The following is a 20,335-nucleotide window of genomic DNA, read 5'->3' on the forward strand; positions in this document are numbered from 1 at the left end:
TTGTCAATAAAACGTTCTGAGTGCGACTTGTGGTAGTCTTGGAAACTCAATGTCAACGGTCGCTGTTTCCCCTCACTATAGAAGGATTTGTCCATAAGAAAGCACCCTTCGGAGCTTAAGTTATTTTTAATAGAGACCAATGAAGATTATTCTTGATTCTCTAATTTGTAACGAAAGTTTAATGCTAACGAAAAGAATAGAGCAGTTTTTTAAATACATTATTTAGCACATTACAAGAAATGTATATAAACAAGAAATGAACTACGAACAGTTTACAGTTATGTTATTTAATCCAACACATAAACAGTAGTGGAATATCCCGAAACTTTCATACAGAAAGATATGGTATTATAATCATAAAAGTGCAGTGGGAAATGTAGAAACAAATGTGGGAGAAGCTTCAGTAAGAGTGTGTGGAAAATGAACAAGGAAGAAAAACTCATAGTTTCCAGAAGAATTTGAGCAAAAAGTGAAAGAAAAAAGAAACACCTACAGGAAGAGTCCAAGGAAATCAAAGAAGCATATGAAAATGTTAATTCGTAAACGAGAGAGAAAATTTGGATAATGTAATCAAGAGAGTAAATTAGGATTAAACTGCAGGGAATGCAAGAGATATCTAGAGGTCTGTTAGGTGCTTCAGCAAAGGATATATACCACGGATGTATAGCATTAAAGATAAAAGTGGAAATAGAGTTTTGGAAAAACAAAAGGTATGTAAATTTGGAAGGAATAATTTGAGGAACTTCTAAATTTTGCAAATGGGAGTATAATAATGGAGGAACAACACAGATATCAGGACGTAGATCCCTTAGCTGCACCGCCGATAATGAAGGTAACAACAGACGCAGCCAAAATACTAAAAATTAAACAAAGATCCAAGGAGACTTGCAATAACAGTTTACAAGATTTACATGTAACATGGATGAGGAATATTTCAGGGCTTTTGACGTAAAAACAGGAGTTAGGTAATGAGAGGGAAAATCTCCCCTTCTGTGCAACATTAGAAGACAGGATGCCCTGGATGGTAGTTAATCTGGAAACAAATGTGCCAAAATTATTACATGCATTAATGAAGTCACTGAAGTTGAAGAGGAGGGAGACAAAAAGATAGAAAATGTTCAAATGTGTGTGAAATCTTATGGGACTTAACTGCTAAGGTCATCAGTCCCTAAGCTTACACACTACACACTACTTGACCTAAATTATCCTAAAGACAAACACACACACTCATGCCCGAGGGAGGACTCGAACCTCCGCCCGGACCAGCCGCACTAAAAGATCACTAAAATTGGTATCAAAATGTTTATATCCACAATATTGCAGACAAGTAAGAACAGGGACAATAATATAATCCATTGTTACTAGTTATTATGACTTTGGCAAACCATTATAATTTATGATTTTAAACTTAACATAAAAATCTGTATTTAATTATCTCACCGCCATAAAACTGTGTAATATGAAAACTAGAGCTAATTTTGAATTGTCTTTGTGATATTCGCGATCAGCTCATTAGAATTGATAGCAACTGGCTATTTTTATTCGATTTACATTTTCATTGTTGCACAGTGTTATGTGTAGTTTCTCTGACGTCGGAATTCTGTGTATAACTGTTTAGTATCGAACCGCCTTGACGGACGTTGATGAGACTAGGCTGTGCATGTTGGTCCAGGTATCAGTCTTGTCCTTTCCTGTGTACATGGTTGGACTAGGGAGGTTTGACACATTTCTGCCGTAGTCGTATTGAAATTTCCTTCTCCGAAGTAATCAATGTAATCAAAGGGAGCGTTCTACATCTGCATCTACATGGTTACTCTGCAATTCACACTTAAGTGCCTGGCAGAGGGTTCATCGAACCATTTACATACTACTTTTCTTCCATTCCACTCTCGAATGGCGCGTGGGAAAAAGAAACTCCTAAATCTTTCCGTTCGAGCTCTGATTTCTCTTATTTTATTATTATGATCATTTTTTCCTACGTAGGTCGATGTCAACAAAATATTTTCGCATTCGGAAGAGAAAGTTGGTGATAGAAATTTCGTAAATAGATCTTGCTGCAAAGAAAACCGTCTTTGCTCAGTTACTGCCACCCCAACTTGCATATCATATCAGTGACACTCTCACCTCTACTGCGCGATAACACGAAACGAGCTGCCCTTCTTTGCACTTTTTCGATGTCCTCCGTCAATCCTACCTGCTAAGGATCCCACACTGCGCAGCAATATTCCAGCAGAGGACGGACAAGTGTAATGTAGGCTGTCTCTTCAGTGGGTTTGTCGCATCTTCTAAGTGTACTGCCAACAAAGCGCAGTCTTTGTTTCGCCTTCCCCACAATATTATGTATGTGGTCTTTCCAGTTTAAGTTGCTAGTAATTGTAATTCCTAGGTATTTAGTCGAATTGGCAGCCCTTACATTTGTGCGATTTATCGTATACCAGTACCCAAAATTTATCGGATTTCTTTTAGTACCCATGTGGATGACCTCGCACTTTTCTTTGTTTAGTGCTAATTGCCAGTTTTCGCACCAAACAGAGATTCTCTCTACATCATTTTGTAATTGGAATTGATCGTCTGATGATTTTACTAGACGGTAAATTACATTCTCATCTGCAAACAATCTAAGAGGGCTGCTCAGATTTATAGTTAGATTTATATCTTGCGGCTGGAGGATGTGACTGCCGTTCATCAATGCTATCGATGTTCTAGTCTCATTCAGTGCAATTGTTTTAATAATGGCGCAGTGCTACAGCATGTAAAATAGTTGACAAATGGCTTCCCTGATTTAAACCTCTCTCAATGAGTATCTTCTTGTTTATGGTGCCATCTACATTGTATCTAGCATATGTTCAATATGTGTACATTTTCATCACAATTATAAAGAAGTTGCTCAAATGGCTCTGAGCACTATGCGACTTAACTTCTGAGGGCATCAGTCGCCTAGAACTTAGAACTAATTAAACGTAACCAACCGAAGGACATCACACACATCCATGCCCGAGGCAGGATTCGAACCTGCGACCGTAGCGGTCACGCGGTTCCAGACTGAAGCGCCTTTAACCGCACGGCCACACCGGCCGGCAAAGAAGTTGCTAAACGTTAGTTCAGTCATTGCTAAAAGTACTTAGCTTAAATCAGTCTTGGAAAACATGAAAGGCTATGGCTAGAAGTATTTAACATGTCCAAGTAAGGTTTATCAAGTGTAACTTCCTGGCAGATTAAAACTGTGTGACCGACCGTGACTCGAACTCGGGACCTTTGCCTTTCGCTGGCAAGTGCTCTACCATCTGAACTACCAAAGCACGACTCACGCCCGGTACTCACAGCTTTACTTCTGCCAGTATCTCGTCTCCTACCTTCCAAACTTTACAGAAGCTCTCCTGCGAACCTTGCAGAACTAGCACTCCTGAAAGAAAGGATACTGCGGAGACATGGCTTAGCCACAGCCTGGGGAGGTTCCCAGAATGAGATTTTCACTCTGCAGCGGAGTGTGCGCTGATATGAAACTTCCTGGCAGATTAAAACTGTGTGCCCGACCGAGACTCGAACTCGGGACCTTTGCCTTTCGCGGGCAAGTGCTCTACCATCTGAGCTACCGAAGCACGACTCGGGCCCGGTACTCACAGCTTTACTTCGGGCAGTTTTAATCTGCCAGGAAGTTTCATATCAGCGCACACTCCGCTGCAGAGTGAAAATCTCATTCTGGAAACCTCCCCAGGCTGTGGCTAAGCCTTGTCTCCGCAGTATCCTTTCTTTCAGGAGTACTAAAGTGCGCGTCATATATCTTGGCGGCCGAGTTTAGGTTCGTTCTGCGCATCTGACGTCAGAAAACACAGTCAGCCAATGAACCGAGAACGACGTTGCCAGATCTCGACTGCAGTGCAGAGCACGGACGAGTCTCTTCAGTTTTAGAAACGGTCAGTCACAAATACAGTAATAGAACAAAAGCAATGTCTTGATAGCAGACTTTCTTTTATAGAAAGTTTGAAAAAAGCATTATTTATACCAATTGCTTCATATTCTATTAATTAATTAAACCAAACAAGCAATAAGACTCCTAATTCAGGCGATAGCAAGGAATGGTGTTTGTTTGAATCTCACGAACTTTTTTTTCGCAATAAAGAACAGCGGTAATTGTTTATTTCCTATTGTACTTCGACGAAGCGTGAGTAATTCATAGTCATACCAACAGTGTTTATAAGTAGTTGCGTGAGGTGTTAGAATACTTATGGAGTTAGTTTGTCCGCCGAGCCGATGTAGCGGAGCGGTCAAGGAGTTGGGTTGCCTAGTGAAAGGTTGCGAGTTCAAACCTTGTGCGGTGTTTAAAATTTTTCTCTATTTAAAAACAATATTGGAGTGCCTTACTTCACGAATTTTATTCGTTTGAATGAAATTTCTAGTGCTTTGCCTCCTCATTAACTTTTTCGCTGCTGCAGACACGTGCTCCCCGCATTCCGCGCTGTGCGCGATTTTGTCATCACTGCACTTCTCGCCTGTGCAGACACATGGTGTTCCCACTGCTTTGACACACTTATCATTCGATTTCACAAAAACTATTTGGCCAAAAAATTTGATTTTTACACGTCTTCTTGACTGATACCTTCCCCCCATAAATGACTTAATTTTGTTTTGATGTAGTAAACCATTGCACGAAATTTTGAAGAGTTTGCAGAGGTAAAAGTCCATAGCGTATACTTTGCGTATGGTCGATTTTAGTTGCCACAATGTTGAGAATGAAATGTGGACAAGATACCTAAATTTCGTATAATATTTACTGCCCGCATCTCGTGGTCGTGCGGTAGCGTTCTCGCTTCCCACGCCCGGGTTCCCGGGTTCGATTCCCGGCGGGGTCAGGGATTTTCTCTGCCTCGTGATGGCTGGGTGTTGTGTGCTGTCCTTAGGTTAGTTAGGTTTAAGTAGTTCTAAGTTCTAGGGGACTTATGACCACAGCAGTTGAGTCCCATAGTGCTCAGAGCCATTTGAACCATTTATAATATTTACTGTATAACAATATCTCGTTTAATTTAAGTTCCACATAGGTGTCGTATGTAATATTAAGAAATATTCCGTCTTTCGCGACTGTAATAAAAGTTTTATTTACACAGGGCGCGTTTAGCTTCATTTTAAAGTGAAAGGTGAAAAGGTATGGCACATACACAATGATATTCATGTTCTATTTCTTGTTTTTGTTCCACAGTCGCAGTTTTACCAATGGTACTGAAATATATCCCTCTTCTGCAACTGTAATAAGCGACTTATTTAGACTAGATGCGTTTCTCTCTTTTGAAGCATCATAAGAGGACTGTATTTTGTGTCCTCCATTGCCAAGTCACCTTTCGTAGTTTTGTGCTGCGGTAGCACAATATTCAATGTTTGTGTTGGCTCATCAGTGTTTTAGCAAATAAATGCTGTTTGTGTGTGAGACACACAAAATTATATTTGACATAGCTCTGAGCACTTCACTGACAGACGGTATATTCAAGTCCTAATGTTTTTGTAAGTCCACAGTTTTGTTTAATGTACTTTGTCTACTTCCTTTTGATTGATTGAAGTACTTTAAAATAAAGCCAAACGTGCCCAGTGTAAGTAAAACTTTTGTTACAGTCGCGAAAGGTGGAATATTTCTGAATATTACATACGACACTTATGTAGTACTTAAATTAAATGAAATATATAGGTATCTTGTCCACATTTCATTCTCAACATTGTGGCAACTAAAATCGACCATATGGAAAGTATGCTCTATGGACTTTACCTCTGCAAACTCTTCAGAATTTCGTGCAATGGTTTACTATATTTAATGCTGCATAATAACTGCGTTGAACATCGAAACAAAATTAAGTCATTTATGGGGGGAAGGTATCAGTCAAGAAGATAGGTAAAAATCTAATTTTTGAGCCAAATAGTTTTTGCGGAATCGAATGACAAAGAGTGTCAAAGCAGTCGGAACACAACGTGTCTGCACAGGCGAGCAGTGCAGTGACAAAATCGTCCACAGCGCGGAATGCAGGGAGCACGTCTTTGTAGCACCGAAAGGGTTAATGCGGCCGTGGTGGCTTTACTTCATGAACTGCGCGCTCCCCCCTAAACGTAAGCTTGCGAACTATGCTATACTATGGCGCTGCTTCTCTTGGCGCGTGCGTCGTGTGCAACTGGCAACGCAGCAATCTCCCGCGTCTAGGCGGGCATGCGCGAGCCGCCAAGATAAAAGAATTCAACTACTGGAAGGTAGGAGACGAGATACTGGCAGAAGTAAAGCTGTGAGTACCGGGCGTGAGTCGTGCTTCGGTAGCTCAGATGGTAGAGCACTTGCCCGCGAAAGGCACAGGTCCCGAATTCAAGTCTCGGTCGGGCACACAGTTTTAATCTGCCAGGAAGTTTCATATCAGCGCACACTCCGCTGCAGAGTGAAAATCTCATTCTTTATCAAGTGCATTTATTGCGTTAGCCACTTTATCATGGTTCTCCCGACTATTGCATTAATTTGGTACGGTACCTGGCTGTCATTCGTAGAGTATTTGGTTGGTTGGTTGGTTGTTTGGGGGAAGAGACCAAACAGCGAGCTTATCGGTCTCATAGGGTTAGGTAAGGATGGGGAAGGAAGTCGCCGTGCCCTTTCAAAGGAACCATCCCGGCATTTGCCTGGAGCGATTTAGGGAAATCACGGAAAACCTAAATCAGGATGGCCGGACGCGGGATTGAACCGTCGTCCTTCCGAATGCGAGTCCAGTGTGCTAACCACTGCGCCACCTCGCTCGGTGTAGATTATTAGTCCTTTCATCCCTGTATATTTAGATAGAACGGGACCTGTTTGTATAAGTCAAAGAGTGTAACCAGCACACAACTGTCCACGTAGAGGGGCCCACTATTCTGTCACTTTGCTTTGTGTACCTGTGCAACTGTACCATCTGCAGTTAGTGGATGATGAAAATATTCTTGCACGACTTGGAATGGGACATTCTAGGTCCTCGCAAGCCGCAGTTCTGTGGCCACATATATGACCGAAGCCTGGCTAATCTCACCATTGCAATTCACAAAATCAGATGATCCGTTTGATTCAATGACTACTCTGAAATACGTTGCATAATTTGTTAACTTGGCGTACACAGACCTATTGAAGAAAATTTTATTCTAATCTAAGAAAGTCATGATTCTGTAGTAAGATCATACACTGAGGTGACCAAAGTCATGGGATAACGATATGCACATATACACATGGCAGTAATATTGAGGACACAAGGTGCATTGCCGAAACTGTCATTTGTACTCAAGTGATTCATGAGAAAAAGTTTCCGACGTATTTATGGCCGCACGATGGGAATTAATGCCGCGTCGTAGTTGGAGCTAGACGCATGGAACATTTCATTTCTGAAATTATTACGGAATTCAGTAATCCGTGATGCACAGTATCTAGAGTGTGCCGAGAATACCAAATTTCAGGCATCACCTCTCAACACGGACAACGCAGTGGGAGACGGCATTCACCTTATGACTGAGAGCAGTGGTGTTTCCTTATAATTGACAGTGCTACCGAACAAGCAACACTACGTGAAATAATCGCAGGAATCAATGTGGGACGTATCCGTTAAGACAGTGTGCAGAAGTTTTAACTTTAATGGACAATGGCAGCAGACGACCAACACGAGTGCCTTTGCTAACGTGTACATATCGCTTGGACGCTAGACGACAGAAAAACCGTGGCCTGATCAGACAAGTTCCGATTTCAGATGGTAAGAGCTGATGGTAGGATTCGAATGTGGCGCAGAACCCACTATTCCATGGACCCAAGTTGTCAAAAGGGTCCTGTGCAAGCTGGCGGTGGCTCCACAATGGAGTGGGCTGCGTTTATATGGAACGGACTGGTCCAAATAAACCGATAATTCACTGAAAATGGTTATTTTAGGCTACCTGGAGACCATCAACGATGGAATTTTTATTGGTGTCAACGCGTCATGTCACTGAGCCACAACTGTTCAATATTGGTTTGAAAAACGTTTTGGTCAATTCGAGGGAATCATTTGGCCATTCAGATCGACTGACATGAATCCATGTAACATTTATAAGACATAATTGAAAGGTCAGTTCGTGCACAAAATTCTGTACAGGTAACTCTTTCGCAATTATGGATGGCTGTAGAGGCAAAAAAAAAAAAAAAAAAAAAACTTAAAAAAATAAATAAATGGCTCTGAGCACTATGGGACTTAACATCTGAGGTCATCAGTCCCCTGGAACTCACAACTAGTTAAACCTAACTAACTTAAGGGGCTCCGGAACGCCCTATACTTGCAATGTTAAAATAACGCTTATAAATTACATCTTTCCTCACAAAGTATTTGAGGTAGCAAGTTGAACGTTTTACAGATTATTTATTGGAATATGGGCTACAACTTAACACAGGGATTTTACAAAATTTTAGTTCAGTTATTAAAGACGATTTTTTTTCAATTGTAATGAAAATTCACAATATTTTTTGCAATTTTTTATGTATATATTCAAAAATATACAGTTTTTTGGAAAAAGGCTGTGTTAAATTATGCAGAAGGTACTGCGTAACATTTACTGAAAGTTTGAAACAAATATGTTTGGAAGATCCTTAGAAAACATGTAATTAGTATGAGAAAATAAAAGTTTTGGGAATCGAGAGACAAAGATTGGATTAACTTTTTAGTGCATTCCAGGTCCATAGGATGGATTATCTTCATCCTCTGCAAACTCCTCCTCCAGCTTCCTCTTGTTCCTCCTCCTGTTTACTCTTGCTTGTATTTCTAGACTCTTTACAGCCCTGTCTGCAGCCCGAAGGCGTTCCTTGTCTAAAGCAAGCATCGCTCGTACCATGTTAGAACCTATCTTCATTCCCATATTTCTAAATACCTTGCACCTTACAATGTTGCCATCATTGAAAGTCGCAACAGCATCATACACACCAAAGTGAAGTGTTTCTATTCCAACAAATACAGTCTTGGGGATTCTCGACCATATAACACTATTTACACTTTCATTGGGGTTTTGAGTTTTTCCGTGAATACACTTTTTCAACAGTTCAGGTGCTGCTAAGACTCTGAAAATAAGTTTTATACTTTATCTCACATCACTAAAATGTACCTGATGAACACGGACGTTAATAATAACACCATTTGACAGCAGTTTAACAGCGCCACAGTGGGTCACGCCCATGTAGAACACATTTCAACAAATATTAAAAAATAGTTGTAGTCTTCGGAATTGAATAAATTATATATCTATTAAAAGGCAATAGTCTGCAGATTCAGAAAACGCAAAAAAGTAAAAATTGAACTTTTTATGATTTTGAGCCTTTCCGGAGTCCCTTAAGGACATCACACACATCCATGCCCGAGGCAGGATTCGAACCTGCGACTGTAGCAGTCCCGGGGTTCCGGACTGCGCGCCTAGAACCGCTAGACCACCGCAGCCGGCACTGCGAACACACGAGAGGCCTACAACGGTTAAATATATACAGCGGAGTTCTGATCGACAGCCTCCAGCGACAACTCTGAATATCATATAAGTTAAGCTTATGTCCATCTTTGATTGCGCCGAACAGGGACAGACTGCAAGTTAGGCGCTCACAGTACACCACATTTTTAAAATGATAGGTGAAATGGACCAAGCTAGCTTCAATAGCATGTATAAGAACATACGCATGAGAAAAATCAACATGGCACCGTCACTTGCGAGTATTTTATTTACTAGTTATTATGCCAATTATACAGTGAACCTGCTGATTTACGGGGTAACGTCACTCAAATAAGGCGTATTAAAAATAAAATAATAAAATTGTTAGTATTAACAGGAAACAAACAACCAGTTTCAGAACTGGAGCGAGGGATACCACACGCATAAGAAACAGGTCCCCACTACGTACCACCACGCACAGTAGCTGCAAATATCACCTAGGCATCTAATTGAGAACTATCAGTCAAGTGAAGACCTTCAACAGATCATACAAGCTAGCATCAAGTTAATAATGAATGACTGTCCATCAAGTTCTTCTCCACCGAACTTATGACCGTAGCCCGCATCTCGTGGTCGTGCGGTAGCGTTCTCGCTTCACACGCCCGAGTTCCCGGGTTCGATTCCCGGCGGGGTCAGGGATTTTCTCTGCCTCGTGATGGCTGGGTGTTGTGTGATGTCCTTAGGTTAGTTAGGTTTAAGTAGTTCTAAGTTCTAGGGGACTGATGACCATAGATGTTAAGTCCCATAGTGCTCAGAGCCATGTGAACCATTTTTATGACCGTAATGGGTTTTAGTAATGGCTGGAGAAGGCAGGCGAACTGATAATTATTATAGAGGCGCAAAATTACCGAGCCCATGAATCAATTTTTGAAACAAGAATTGCTCGGTGTGCACTAGTCGAAATAAGGCTTCAGGCCTGATGACCAGCCTATAGAGGTTTACGCTAAATTTTGCCATTTGCTTGCTGAGTCAATGGAAGCCACGTATAAGGAAACGCTGCCGCCAAATGAATTCAACGAAGTAACTTAAATTTAATTACAAGAAAGTCCAAAATCGCTTCCTCCACTCAACGCCGACGCCGATTATAAGTTATCTATAATAACGACAAATTTCCGATTAAGAACGGAGCTACAGGATATGTTAGGGTTGTATTAAAAATCAGCCATATCTGTACGCAAAATGAAAGACATTTTAGTGTATTATGGAGATCTTGAAACTTCCTGGAAAATTAAAACTGTATGCCGGACTGACAGTTCAACGCGAGATTTTGTTCACCTCACACAGAAGTTCCCACATCCCTAGTGACCGCCCTCATGTATTACCAAAAAGCGTGCTATAGACTTTAACTAAATTATTTTTATCAGTTCGTAGATAAAACAGAACCTGACATACCATATACGAATGCAATGAGGAGCTGTATCCATAGTGCTGTAACCGAAATCAAAATGAATGACTTCATAACCCACATCCGGCTGCTAGGGGTCCTTTACTCAAGCGTCCGCAAGACAAGCACTCAGGAATTAGTATCTTGCGTGCAAAAATTTTCGTGCACGCTGAAGGTGATCTCAACATTATATTAAACAGCTAAGACCATGAAACACGAACTGAACAAATCATAGATGAGTAACGCGCTGCTAAACTAAAATAAATCCGCAATTCTGACCATGGATCCTATGGATCAACGTCGATTACATCCAGGCCACAAGATATGATTCAATAAAATTAGAGACGGAAAGTACAACTAATTACTGCTTTGATAAGACAACAGCATCTGCGCACCATTTACACATTGCAAAGGTCTTATTACGGACCAATTACCTTATTTTAAAAGTCAGTTATGCAAGACAGGTTCTGTTATTAACGGCATTATACGTTTGGAATCTAAACCTTTTGAGATTTCATTTTCATACCTCTCCCTGCCATAGTGGAGGGCGTGGCTTGGTCAACCCGTAAAAACATTGATGGACCTCTATTTTAAACAAACTTAGAGATTTATTTGCAACAACACAGAAAGATGGTTCAGTATATGTCACTCTATAGATTGCTGGTGACCGATAAACCTCGACGAGGACCGATGTGTGCCAAGATATATCAAACTATATCATTTCGAACTTAGTTATACTGATCCAAACATAATGAAACAGCCGACAATCATTCTATGTCATTTTCTCTTGCATTACGTCCCTCGACATCAGTTGTTTGTCAATTACCGGAAGCAATTTGAAGTCGACTTAGGAATAACGTTTATTCCAGGCTCCCTTCCACTAACGGGAGAGCGAACTGGTTATACATAATAAGGAAATGTATCCGTATTTGTAAAAGAACTACAGGATAAATCTAATCGCAACTCCGATTTACGATAAATGCAATTTCATGGGAAATATATCCCATATATTTTTGCAAGGAGATCACCACAGTTCGGAATTGGACTAGAAACAAAGCTGGGTCTCTTCACCCTGATCGCACCCCTCACAATCAGCTTTAACAACATATTGCACCAGACTTGGTCACTTTTCCTCTCCGCCAATCATAATGCTTGTGTGTTTCAAGGGGAAATATGGGGTATTATGCAATCAAATCATTCCGGAGAGCTATCGTACAAGAATACGTAGAGTCCGCTGCTGAAAGGAGTTTGAGGGCGGGGGATACAAATATCTTACTGAAAGACGTGGATTGTTCTGTATACTCTCATATTTGGCAAATACAGTAGCAGTAGACACCAACTTATTGCTTCGAGAGAAGAAATCTTCTGTTAACTGAAAAGCCACGAAGTTACAGTTTCTCACCAAGAAATTTCTTGAAAGTGAAAATTAAATTTCACTATAAGATCAAATAATCAACAAAACTGATAATTTGTAAATTCCTTCTCCTCAGTATCTCTAAAAGCTGACTTGGAATTAACACATTCAGAATATTGTGCATAAACAGGATATTGTTGCCTGCACTATAAGAATAATCTTGGATATTAATGATTCTAATCGATAATAGGCAATTTCTTTTCCCTTTTTTTTTGTGTTCTCTTACCTCTCACAGTATCATATTTAGAGGACAATCTTTGCTTTCAAAATGGATGTTTCAACCATGAGTTTTCGGATCTGAACGAAAAAAAGATGCACTTCATGAAATCCTTCTGGACAGTTATCGATCTGTTTGGGAATTCAGAATACGCTATTATTATACATTCACTCTGTCACGATAGTTTTGGTTGATAATGAGGAAAAAGTTTGACGCATTGCCCGCGACCGTGCTACTGGCCTAAATATAAGTCGAGCACAGGCTTTTTTCGGTGTAGTACTTGGAGAGGTAGCATGGTGGGCCGATCGTTCCGGTGACATTTTACCACCAGGAGAGATCCCCGGGGTTCATCTGATAGCACGGTGAGTGGACCTGTGGTCGTCCTGGAGGGACTACGACGAGGAAAAATCCCGGCTTTATCTTCGACAGAAACTGGGACGTCCAGGTGTGGAGTGTCGTGCTCCACGCGCTACACACCACCGGCACTTCAAGAATAAAAGCATTCCCTTAGCGAATAAAAAATTATTTGCACTTTAATAACGCTGCTAAGAAGTGCACTACTTTGCAGATTCTATTTCAACTGTTCTTCAAGTTGAAAAGAAAAATTGTTATGATATCCTTGTTAGTCGAGAGGCTTTCTTGTAGCACAAAAATAAAAATTAATTAAATTAAATGAAACAAAATTATTGGAGGAATCAACTTATATCTGATACAATACTACAGAAATGCTTGATTCTGACTTTAGTTGCGATTTGATACATTCATTAAGAACTGAACTTTTTCCTATCGTTGGTATCACATTCCTAGATGTTCTGACCAGCGCACGAATGGGAAAGAGGTATTTGGATGTAAGACTGAACATATTACATTCTGAATCTCTCTACACCAAAACGATATTTGTGACTATTTCTTTCACAATAGGGGTAGTATTGATACGTGTAGTATTTGTTTCTAAATAATAATCATTGTGTGTAGTGGTACGCAGGTTAATACCCGCGTAATGTACAATAAACTGCATCCGCCCACCAATGAATTCGATCATTTGGACGTTGCTGCAAATAACCCCAGCTATGAACTGGCAAACTAACACAGAAACATCTACATTGTGTATAAAATCGGAAAGGATTGTAGAAGAAGCAGATACTTTGAACCTTGAAACTTCGACCATCGCTGAAGAAGTCTCATGAAGGTAGGTGCAGTCGGCTGCGATGCTTTCTTATGCTGGCTGTTGTGCCGTTACCGTGGGTGACAGCGACGTTAGGAACGGAGGATAACCAAAGGTTCACCCTTACCATCCATTTTATTTAACATATATATAAAATTGCTTAATTCACTCCAAAAACAAATGCCCGTTCATATTAAAATACGTTAATATATTCTTCCGAATAGATAATGATTGCCCACAAAATATCAAACCAAGAGGGTTTAACATCAGTGTAGCAGTGTAGTTCACAGCTACTCGCCGATATCTTTAGCGTTGCACATCTTGTCAATGCTCAGAACAATTCCCGCGGCCGGCCGAAGTGGCCGCACGGTTCTGGCGCTGCAGTCTGGAACCGCGAGACCACTACGGTCGCAGGTTCGAATCCTGCCTCGGGCATGGATGTGTGTGATGTCCTTAGGTTAGTTAGGTTTAACTAGTTCTAAGTTCTAGGGGACTAATGACCTCAGCAGTTGAGTCCCATAGTGCTCAGAGCCATTTGAACCATTTGAACAATTCCCACAATATCTCAACAACATCAAAACAGTTTCTCCAAATATTATGACAGCAGACTGCAAACATAAGTTTAAAACAAGAAGCATAAAAATATAACATAAAAGTGGAAAAAACAATAAGCAACGACTTTTCAGCCTTCCCAATAAAAAATACCAAATCATTCAGTGGAACAATAACAAGTTTACAAAAAAACGAAAGGCTGGTTTGAAGTCAATTTTATCTGTCGAAGACGCAGCACCTTTTACGTCATACATTTCATATGAGCTGAACATCTCTTAACGACCAGTGGGGCTGCTAAAGTCTGCTTTCTTTACGACATAACCCATCTTCACAATATACCTTTCAACATAATGCAGTCCATTTCCATAGAACAGACTCCAAACCAGGGTCCTATCATTGAACGTCATCCAGCTCGAAACCGACACGACAAGCATCACATGAGAGCGCCCCCACTGCTTGTCGAATGTGGCTGTTACTTCCTTGGGAACACATGTGTACAGGCAGACTCAGCTGTTCGCCGCAAGACGTATCTGGAAAGACTTGCTCCCGCCCTGGAAGCACGGGAACATCACTGCAGCACCAGTAAACATTAACAAGGAGCCCGTTAGCACATTGTAGCTAAACGCCATACTGTTGGACGGTGCAGAAACCATGTGCCATTCCCCCGAGAGCTAAGAGCGTTTCCGTCCAAGCTACTCGTAAACACATTACTATCTTTCCAGTAAAAACGTCCACCTCCGTTCGCTGCATGTCCGCCATTTCACACTGTTCAGATACAGTGTCAAAGAGGTCACCGGACCTCGTCATATCTTTTACACAGTTGCTGTTGAATGCACTAACGTCAACCATCGGCACACAATTTATCTTCAAAAATTAGTAAATCTTTTTAAAAGATTATGAGTGTGTGTCAGCTGCAAATCACGATTAGAATCCTCTCTGACTCTGCTGAAGATCATGTTGTACTGAAGAACCTCGATGTATATTAAATCCCGTGTTGCAGCGGAAAGGCTTATATCGGCCAATCGATTCGTCTAACCAGAAGAGATGTGTGGAACATTTTCGTCACACAAGGTACCAATAACCTTACAAATTCACGTTGGTGCGCCACTACATAACTGAGGGCACTACATGAAATCTGATTCCTCATAGAGGTTCGTTGCAGCACCTACTTAGAGGGGCTCTTTCCTTAAGAAATTCCCTGAAGAAATCTGTAGGGATGATCTTATTAACAGAGACTATGAATGGCTTTCTTGTACGCAAGGCGTGGAACTTAGGCTAACATGCATTAAGAAACCACACTTTCAGGTGTGCTGTTCTGCCGACGGTATCAATAGCTAATTCTTGATACTGATATGCCGCTGTTGTCAGCGTTAGTAGCATATTGGCTCTTTATGATTACTTCTAAGCAACACTGGCGTGCCTTTTCCTTTTCTATTGATAGGGAGTCGTCTCCAGTGCTACACTAATTCAGCGAGATAATGCACAGAGTTTTATCTGAAGATACTTACCTTGGTGTGTTGCTAAAACAGTTATATTTGGTCAACTACCTGATCTGGTAGTAAACTGTACAAAAATAATACATGTTAACAGCAGCTTTAGGTTATATACGACAGTTTTTTACGATGTTTTCCATGTATGCCTGTGCACATTTTTGATGAGTCCCTATAAAATTTTGAGAGATTATAACACAAAAAATTACAAGTTGTATAGGTTAAGTAAGGCCTTTAGTAACAGTAATGAAAGCCTCATTCAGACCAGACGCATTTCGCATTATTTTAAAGCATCTTCAGTGGTAACTGCAACAATATGGTGTTTTCCTCTCACAATTTTGTTTGCTTTTGTCATTAAAAGTTCGCGTGCTTTAGTTGTTTACACCATTCTTTTTCGTCTTCAAAAAAATGGTTCAAATGGCTCTGAGCACTATGGGACTTAACATCTGAGGTCACCAGTCCCCTAGAACTTAGAACTACTTAAACCTAACTAACCTAAGGACATCACACACATCTATGACCGAGGCAGGATTAAAACCTGCGACCGTATCAGCAGCGCGGTTCCGGACCGAAGCGCCTAGAACCGCTCGGCCACACCAGCCGGCTTTTCGTCTTCCACGTGTATATGTTGAGTATCTGAATTTACACACAGCACTTTCACTGCACTGTCCTCTCGCCATTTTGCGTGTTTTGTTTTGTTGTTGTGGCATGCGTTCGTGTTTTGTTTGTTTTTACAGCAGTGGGGGCATCTGCTTTCGTACTATTAGTGTTTATATTTTCCGACTAGGAAGAGAGAGAGAAAGAGAGAGAGCGTATGTATGTGTGTGTGTGTGTTGTCATTTTGTGTGTGTGTGTGTTGGTGTATGAAGGGAGCTAACATGTCTTACTACTGCGTGTATAAGTTACTGCTTCATTATGGTACAGTGATGGACAATCTAGTTTTGGAATATTGCCTAGTTTGTGATATAGTTTTGTAGTGTATAAGGAGTTCTTTTTTTTAACAAAAAGTTTCATTAGTTTAAATAGCGTCTGGTTGCTGATGTTTGTCTGGTCATTTATTATGCGCCTTTTCTCTATTGTTGCTTTCTAAATTTGGACGTTTTCATGTAGCTGTAGGAGATGTTTCTTGTTGATAAATTTCACTCTATTCATGTCCTTCCCTATTCTGATAGAGAGGCGGTTTTCTTGAAGGAGGTGTTCGTCAAATGTTGAGTGGCTGGTGCCGTATTTCCACGCTGTTTTGTGTCTTATACCTTATTTCGCCGGCCGCGGTGGTCTCGCGGTTCTAGGCGCGCAGTCAGGAACCGTGCGACTGCTACGGTCGCAGGTTCGAATCCTGCCTCGGGCATGGATGTGTGTGATGTCCTTAGGTTAGTTAGGTTTAAGTAGTTCTAAGTTCTAGGGTACTGATGACCACAGCAGTTGAGTCCCATAGTGCTCAGAGCCATTTTTTATACCTTACTTCAAAAGTTCTGTCTGCCTGTCCTAGGAACAGAGCATCACAGCTGTTAGATTGGAGTTGGTAATTGCCGGATTTTTGGTAGATGTCCATTTGATCTTCCTTTTTCAGACAGTCAGCATTTACAGGAAGAACTCCACAACAGACGCACAATTACATCAGTCACGTAACATCCGACTTGCCCAAAACAAATCAGCCCTCATGTATATGATCCACGTATAGCACTACTTGACAAACGCCACTATAATAAGGTGTTGGACATAATTATTTAGATAGAAAAAAATAATGGGCACCAAGGTTCCCTAGTAACAAAAACGAACAAAAAATCCAGAAAAACGTAAGAATAAAAAAAGACACCACACAAATCCAGAGACCAACTTCACCTATCACAAACACACACTTCAACATCACCACCATGACACAACAAGAGAGCAACATAGAAACTCGTATACATGGAATTAAACTGACACATAGAATTGGGAAAGTCTCAAGAAACAGGGGATAAAAATAGCATACCAAAGCAACAACTGTATACAGAAATGTCTGAAAAGGGAAGATCAAATGAGTATCTATCAAAAACCTGGCATTTACCAATTCCAGAGTACAGCTGTGATGTCCTATATCTAAGACAGACAAGCAGAACTTTTGAAATAAGACATCAGGAACACAAAAGAGCGTGGAAATAAGGCACCAGCCATTCAATATTTGCAGAACAACTCCGTCAAAAATACCACCACCCTTCCACAACAGGAAGGACATGAATGGTGTCAGATTCATATAAACATAAGCGGATCGACAGCAGACCTATATCCCAGCGAGGTGGCGCACTGGTTGGCACGCTGGGCTCGCATTCAGGAGGACGACGGTTCAAACTCACATCCGGCCATCCTCATTTAGGTTTTCCCTGATTTCCCTAAATCGCTTCAGGGAAATGCCGGGATGGTTCCTTTGAAAGGGTACGGCCGCCTTCGTTCCCCATCCCTCCCTCATCCAATGGGACCGATGACCTCGCTGTCTGGTCCCTTCCACAGAATCAACCAACCAACCACACGCCTCCACCACTATCAAAACAAACAAAAAACGAACTCATCCCTTAACACATACACGCGAGACACGAAGAAGAATGGAATAAACAACAGAAAACCAAGACTAACGAAAAGAATAAAAATTGTTTGTAGTTACAAGTAAAACATGAGAACTCTTGATGGTCAAAACAAACAAAATTGTAAGAGAGACCACTCAAAATACCCTAAAATAAAGTGAAATGCTTCTGGTCTGAATAAGACTTTTATTACAGTTCCTAAAAGACGGAAATTAACCTATACAAATTGTACATGTGCAACTAGAGAAAAAAAAGAGATAAAAAAACCAAACAACACAACATGTTTGTTACACTTCGTCAAGCGTGAGCTGCGAAATTACAGAATATCTTTAAAGATGCAGTTTGTAAAACTGTGGTATATGTTTTGGTATCTCCAAGCGCAATGCAATGAAAGTTCGGTCTGGTTAAGCGATAGCTGCGGCGCCTGAAACTTCGCTCTCTCGCTGCGAGGTGGTCTGCTCGCGGCGTTTAGGAACACGTAAATCACCGTTGTGGGGTGCTTTTGCTGTCCACCGCGGATACTGCCCTGAAATAACTCTCCCTGCGTCAGACACTACATTACGGCGTGAGCATGAATCACTTTCCTGCTTGGAGGTGTACTAGAGTGTTTACCGTTGTTCAAGTAAAATCTCTCTCTCTGTCTTTCTCTCTCGACAAGGTAGGAAACAGCAGTACTTGCTTCATCTATACACTATATTAGCTGTAATCACAATAAACCTATTACCACTTTTCTCAGCTTCGGAAATAGAACTGTCAATTATAGAGTTTACCCTTATTTTTTATGCTCACATAGATCCCTGATCTAATACCTCTCTATGTCCATATTTTTCAGAGATGGTTGCGGGACTCGGCTGTTCGATACAGGATGTCAAATCAAACACCTTTCAGTCGTTTAGTTTCTAGGATTATTTTACTTCGCTACCAGTTTCGGCGATTTGCTACGCCATCTTCAGGCTCCTGACCGACGTGTTGGAAGATTCCTCCTCGGTTCTGGTCAAAACAGGGGGCACCATTCGAATACTGATATCTGTAGATTTCTGCTTGCTATAGCGATCACTTCAACCATCATCTGCCGACGGTCTTTGCACAGTACATGAAAGCATAAGCAAATACGATTTTTGTATGTAACTATCATTGCAGAAATTTCGCGAATGTGAAATGTAAAATCATTGTAAGCTTCTACGTGCCGGTGGAAAGGATTGTCTTCTCAAACTAACATAAGTGCAAATAATGAGTGCCTATAATCATAAAATTCTAACTAGTTTCAACAGCACGGAAACTGAGACACAATCTCAATAGACACTGTGTTGTGACACATAAAAACACAAATATATACAAAAATAGAATTAAGCCTTCCAATGTATTTTTATAATTCCATACACAAAAAACTGTACAGTGTACACTGAGGTGACAGAAGTCATGCCATAGCGATATCCACATATACAGATGGCGGTAGCATCTCGTATGCAAGATACAGAAGCACAGTGCATAGGGGAACTGTCATTTGTACTCATGTCATTCATATGAAAAGGTTTCCGATTTGATTACTGCCGCATGGCGGGAATTAACAGACTCAGAACGCGGAATGGAAGTTGGAACTAGACCCGTGGGACATTCCATTCCGGGAATCGTTAGGGAATTCAATATTTCGAGATCCAGAGTGTCAATAATGTGGCGATAATATTAAATTTCAGGCATTACCTTTAGAGCTAACAGACAAGTAACATTGCGTGAATTAACCCCAGAAATCAATGCGGAACGTACGACGAAGGTAGCCGTTGGGAAAGTGCTGCGAAATTTGGTGTTCATGGGCTGTGGCAGCAGTCGACGGACGCGAGTTCATTTGTCAATAGCACGATGTCACCTCTAGCGCTTCTCCTGGGCTCGTGACCATATCGGTAGGACCCAAGACTACTGTGAAACGTGGCCTGGTGAAATAAGTCCCGAATTCACTTGGTAAGAACTGATGGTAGGGTTCGAGCGTCATGCAGGCCCCACGAAGCGATGGACCCAAGTGGTCAGTGAGGCATTGTGCAAGCTCGTGGTGGCTCGATAATGGTGTGACCTGCCGTCACATGAAA

This window comes from Schistocerca nitens, chromosome 3 (assembly GCF_023898315.1).
Source record: "Schistocerca nitens isolate TAMUIC-IGC-003100 chromosome 3, iqSchNite1.1, whole genome shotgun sequence".
Classification (NCBI taxonomy): Eukaryota; Metazoa; Arthropoda; class Insecta; order Orthoptera; family Acrididae; genus Schistocerca; species Schistocerca nitens.